Below are 6290 nucleotides of genomic sequence, written 5' to 3' on the forward strand. Positions count from 1 at the left end.
TTAACTGTCCAGGGTCTTGGGTGAATAGCTGCTTTTCTTCTTACTGCTCCTTGTTGGGAGAGAGGATTAACTGGAATTAGCACAAGAAAAATTTAGCTCCACCCAACCCTTTACACTGTAGTTGCAGGAATGGAAAGGTGGTCAAACATCCTAACTAGGATATGATGTTGAGAGAAGAGCAGCTTGTTTTCACTCTGTTCCCTATCTAGGTCAGCGTCTTGGGTGAGGAGTTGCTTGCTTTTGCTCTGCTTCTAGATGGGAGGGTAAACTGGAATCAGCATAAGAAAGACATCACACCTTCTAGAGGAGCACGAGGAACTATGGCTGCCCTTGGAAGAGCAAATCACAGAGCACCTACTAAGCACAGAATGCCCCTATAAGCACATAGCCCTGTGCCGACAAAGCTGCTCAGTCCCAGGCACCTGGTATTCCTTATGCTGTGGCCTGGCTCCACGAGCTGTATATCCAGTCCATCAGGTATTCTAGAATGTCTACATTCTTTTCTGTTCAACTACCACCATTTCAATGTAAGCCACCATGATCTCTTCACAGAAGTATTGTCCCCTGTGACAGTCCTTCTTACTGGGCACATGCTTCACAGTTTATTTCTCCCATCCACATCTCCACACAACCAGAGTGGGTGCTTCCACAATGTTACTAAAAACCCAGTAAGTAGGTAGCAGGAGAGATTAAGTGAAAAAGTATAGGTCTTTTGCTCCCACATGGCACAGTAAGGGAAACACATATTAGGTATTTGGACATATATCCTGACAGTCAGAGATGCTGGCCTGAATAAAGAAACATTTGTACATGAGTACTGAACACAGCATGGTTATCTACATGAGTCAGGGAAGGCTTCCTAAAGACATGAACCCTCAGTGGAGAAGTGAAGAGTGAATGGGGAATAACAAAGCAGAGGCACAGCTGGAGCAAAGGGCCTAGGGTAGGAGGAGCAAGCCCTTGTGAGGAGCTGGAGAGAATTGATCAGGTGGTTGGGGACAAAAAGTAACAAGGGAAGAAGCACAGAAGGATCTGAAAGATGTTCAGTCATGGTAAACAGGTTGGAGTTGCAATAGAGTCATGTTAGAGAGAAGACATTGTCTGCACCTTGTACAGATAAGTAGAATTTTGAAGGGAAACAGGATTGAAGGAAGCTCAATGGGATGTGGGGAGGTCATCATTTTTGGAGGCCCTCCCAGGTCTGACAGGTGATGAGATGGAGAGGATGGCAATGGAGATTTTGGCCTTTCAGGTACAAAAATCATGATCTGACTGGTTGTCATCTTGGGGACAGAAAGAAAAAGAGAGAGAATGCAATTTTTTCAAATCTTCACTTAAGCAATGAGGGGTTAATAGATGTGCTAGTCTTGGGAAATGGAGACTTCAGAAAGTTTCTTTGAAGTTTGGGGAGTGACATCAGTTTGGATAATGGTAGCTCCTAGATGACTCTGACATGTCCAAATGTGATTCTGATTAGATCACTAATTTCTTGGATCTGAGCCCATAGGAGATGTTGAAGAAGGTGATGCCAATGTGGAAGATTGCATATTGCCTTATTGGATATCACAGACTGGGCAACTAAATAAGCACATAAATTTATTACCAATTATCTGAGACTGAAAGTAAACTATTGTGGCCTTCTGGTGAAGGCCACATCTTCCGAATGAGAGGAACACTGTGTCCTCACGTAGCAGAAGGTGGTAGCGAAGAAAATGTTCTCCCTCCATCAAGCCCTTTATTTATAACTGCAAAATTAAGTCATGAGGGTAGACTCCTCAAGACCTGAATATCTCCCAAGAGGCCCCTTCTCCCAGCACTTTGTAGTGGGGATTAAGTTTCCAGCCCATGACGTTTGTGGTACACTTTCAGACTATAACAGGTATGAAAATGGTAAACTACTAAGAGGCATGTTTGTTCTAAGTCTCCTAACCCTGATTGGTCAGTCTCAGTCTCAATGATCTGGCTGTGAAGTTGCCCCTTACAGCACAGGACCATCATCTTTCTCTCCAGCTTTGTGAAATATAACAGACTATTCACAGAATTAAATAGAAAAGCACAGCTACTCCTCTGGCTTTGCCTGGGAAAGCCTCAAGCACTGAAATCCTCTCAGAATGAGGGATTTCCAACCAGGGGTCTACAGGGCTGTGTAGAGCCATCTCCCAGCACCTTTACTGTGGGATATGGTCCTTCTGCATCTATCAAGGCTGTGTGGAAAATAACCACAATGTCTAGAAATGGCACTGTGGCTGAAATTCTGGGAAAAGATTTGGATGGACTCCTTGCCCAGGTTTAATTATCTAATTAATTATCTACTTAGTTCAATACCACTGAGATTCTTAATCGCCATTCCAAAATTTTTTCTCGTCTTGTATACACACTGACTGACCTTGCATAGGTTGTCCTCTCATTGATTATTAGCTCACTGACTTATTGAAGAACAAGAAAGGTACCTTCAGAAAAGGTTATTGTTGAAAAACTTAGAATGGCCAACCAGCGCTATAGGATGGTGGGTAAAGTGCTGTCCATTGGGATGTGGGATCCATATGGCTAACTTCACTTTGAATCCTGGTCCCAAAGGCTCCAAAGCCATGCCAGGTGTGTGTGTTTGTGAGACCAAAATCCAAAATGGTGGGAAAATGGAGAAGGTTTTGTGGTGTGTACACATCTCATTTGAGGTTGCTCTCTCTCTCTCTCTCTCTCACAGGTGCATGCATCCTCGGGCAAATAAAGTTCATGCATACTTGGGCAATTAAAATGAAAATGGTAGTAATAAACTGATGTGAAACTGTGACATGTAGTAACATGCTGGGAGGCAAGTCCCCTGACAGGAAGAAGAAAGTACAGTGGACTTCAGCCACCAGCCTCTGTTCAGAGGTTCACAATTTTACAATCGTAAAATTCATAGGCCTATACCATTCAACAGAAATAAAAACTCAGATGTCTCACACATTAGACTTCAAACTTCCCATTTTGCCAAATAATAAAACAATTTTAAATCTATGTTTATTACTACTATCACTTTATAAAAGAACATTTTAAACAGGAAAAAAAAAACTTAGAAAGTTACCTTCAGATAAAAATGACACTGAATTAAATTAATTAGAGGTGAAACATTACTATTAGGTTGTCGGAAAAGTCATGTCGCATTTTTGCACAGCAAAATATGTACATGACTTTCCTGACATAAATTTCTTTTGTTTTCAGATTAGTAAAAAGATTTTTAAAGTCTCTTTTTCTTTCATGATTGAGAGAGAGAGAGCACAGACTTAAAAGACAGAAATAGATATCTCCAAAGTGAGTCTCTACATGCTTCAGTCCTCTTCCCCCAGCCTCTGAGCTAGTCAAGATCACACCCTCCCATTATCTTTCAGGCTGACTGGGGAAATAAACTTGTGTGGCTCCAGCCTCACAGACTAGAGTTCCACCATCTGCACCACCGGCAAAGCCACAACAGTGAAAAGATTCTCACATGACCAACACCATCAGAAAGTGGGCTCTTGGGAAACTCTTGGGAAACCACTGCTCAGTCACACCAAAATCTCTTCCCTCCATTCTCCTCTTGGAATTTTGGGCAAAGTACCCAGAAACACAAACACATGCTCAACATGATTGTCAAGCTGCTGGTTCTGGGACTGAAACCATGTTGAAAGTTAGTGCCATGTGGACAGATAGTGCCTTAACAACCAAGTCACCTGCTAGACCCATTTTTTTTAAGGTACTTTTTGTTATCTATATTGAGGTAGAATTTTTGTATCTGGTGTATGGACTTGGCAGAGAGACAGAAAGTGAGAAATCAACCCCAGGGGAGATGGTCATGTCATCCCTTCTTCATTCTCCTTTTGGGATGTGGGCATGTACATGCACATGATCTGGACATGAGTTTCCAGTTGAGGTCTTGAACCAGGGTAGGCCATGCGGGAATCAAGAACTTTAACCACTATGCCTCCTACTGGCCCCCAAATAACACATATTTAAGGTGTACATCTTGATTGATATATGTGCTCACTACAATGAGGGTCATAATTAAGCTAATGAACATATCTATGACCTCACACAGTTACCTTTTTTTGTGTGCTGAAAACACTTAAGATCTACCTTAAGATCAGTGAATTTCATGTATAGAGCACAGTATTGTAAACCACAGCCACCATGCTGGGCAAGTTCTGGAGATCCACTTCCATGGGACTTACTAGGTGTGACTTGGGCCTGTGATGACTCTACTCATAGTAGCAGCATTATATGCACATGATTTAAAGTATCACAAGGCTTCTAATAAATATAACAGTCCCTTAGCTTTACCTATTCCACTGTGGTTCATTTTCATGAGGTCATGATCAGCAATGATTTTAATGACTTCAATGGGACATTTCTCTCTAGATTAATTAGTGAAATACAGGGCCAAGTATTAATCTGTCCATTGATCACATAAGCTATGCTGGAAAAGACAATAAGTTGACCACCTCCTAATCCCCAGAACCTGTGAACATGTCACCGTGCATGGCAGAAAAGACTTTGCAAAGGTGATTCAAATATGGTTCTTGGGATGGGGAGATTGTCTTGGCTTATCCAGGCTGATTCAGTAAAATCTAAGCACGTATTATTAGAGGAAATTAGACCTAAGCACATGTTATTAGAGGCACGTGGATGACGGCCCTAAATCTAGATCAAATGAATTTTTCTACTTTACTCACTCTGTGGCAACCTTCCTTTCCAGGTAGATACCCTGTGCGTTCCTTCATCTGGTGTTCACGTATATCCAGCATAATATCCTTTACAATTAACCAGTAAACAAAAGTGTTTCCTTAAGTTCTGTGTGCCACTGTAGTAAATTAATCAGATCCAACCCCTGGATTAGGATATGAGAACCCCAATTTATAGCTAATAAGTCAGAAACACACATAAAGACCACCTGAGGCATATGCCTGACATATGAACATTGGGAGACAGTCTTTTATAATTTGTCAGAGGGCTATGTCCTCACCAGAGAGTACATAGAAACAAGGAGACAAAGAGAAACAGGCAGAGGCACAAGAAGAAAATATCCACACCAATGAGATGTGCTCATACCACAATCCCTTCTTCATTTCTTTACCCTTTTAAGATTTTGAGAATGCACGTTGGGCTCAGATTAAAACTTCATGGTCAGCCAGGTGTGATCTGGCTACCTTAGGCACCAGGTCACTGAGCCAGAGGGCAAGGAGACAGTGGCAGTGTTGAGAACTGAGCTCTCTACCTGTGAAATCACACACAATATCCAATAGTCAGTATAAGAGCTGAAATGAATCAGAGGACAGTCATTGTGTTTTGGTGCAGAAGGGATTGCTTGCTTGTATATGCATGGGGTTGGGGGCACCTGCTTGGTCCTGGAAGTTTTGTGTAGATCGTTGAGACAATAGGAGAAAATATGGTAGCCTTGCTGGGAAGCGACCCCCCTCTGACTCCCTGATGTACTACTAAAAAAAATTACATAGCTCTCTTGAGTATGTGATGAGATTTTCCCAAAAGTCCCCCGACCACTACCCTCAGCACTGATCACCTACTGTTAATTAATGCTTTATCTCTGTGGTCACAATAGAGGGTGTGCTGAAGTTCTATCTAGGCAGAAATAATCTTGACCTTTGGAAGGCCCTTCAAAATACATTTAACATAAACTTAAAGATAATCTTTTCTTTACATAAAATAGGATTAGGCCGAAACTGGCCCAGGACATCCCTGCCCTCACCAAGTAAAATAGACAAATATATTAGGATTCCTTAAATTAAGTTTTAGATCCCTATAAAACTATACAAGTTCCAGTCCTTATTAAGATCCATAAGAACTAATATCTATACTTGAAATTTCCTTTTCTCAGCACCATTCCCGGTAAGAATCACAAGATGGCTGCTACACCGCATCAGCTGATGATCACCTCTGCTTGCTGGAGTCACTTTCCCGAAACTGCATTCCATGGATACCCACCTACAATTGCGGAACTGCACTAGACCCACCCTTAATCCAACCCTGAATAGAATCTATGTTCTCTATTGTTAAAACTTTATGAGCTGTTAATTGAAACACTAGCCCCTCTCCATTTACTTGCATGTATCCCATTTTCAATAAAAATGCACGGTGTTTCCTAGCAGTTGTCGCTCCTCAGAGAGCGATCTCTGAGGGGTGTCTGGCAAAGGACGTGCATGAAAAGGCACCGAGACCTTTGTCTTCTGTTCACCTGCGCCGTCTCCATCGAGTCAACCCACCCCGGCCGAGGCTGGACCCTGGCAGCTACTGCTAATTTACCGTCTCTTAAAAAT

At 42.1% G+C, this 6290-nt stretch overlaps 1 long non-coding RNA gene across 1 annotated transcript in view; it reads right to left on the bottom strand.

Annotated features, from left to right (window-relative positions):
• Window position 1: 1 nt before the first annotated feature.
• The window catches only part of LOC102472494 (uncharacterized), a 10033-nt gene continuing 3744 nt past the window's right edge, over window positions 2-6290 (bottom strand). The window contains exon 3 of the long non-coding RNA XR_336474.2: window positions 2-49. This is a non-coding gene — a long non-coding RNA (uncharacterized LOC102472494). The remainder of the gene's footprint in view (window positions 50-6290) is intronic.

The sequence above is a fragment of the Tupaia chinensis genome, unplaced genomic scaffold, assembly GCF_000334495.1.
Source record: "Tupaia chinensis unplaced genomic scaffold, TupChi_1.0 Scaffold139138_1, whole genome shotgun sequence".
Classification (NCBI taxonomy): Eukaryota; Metazoa; Chordata; class Mammalia; order Scandentia; family Tupaiidae; genus Tupaia; species Tupaia belangeri.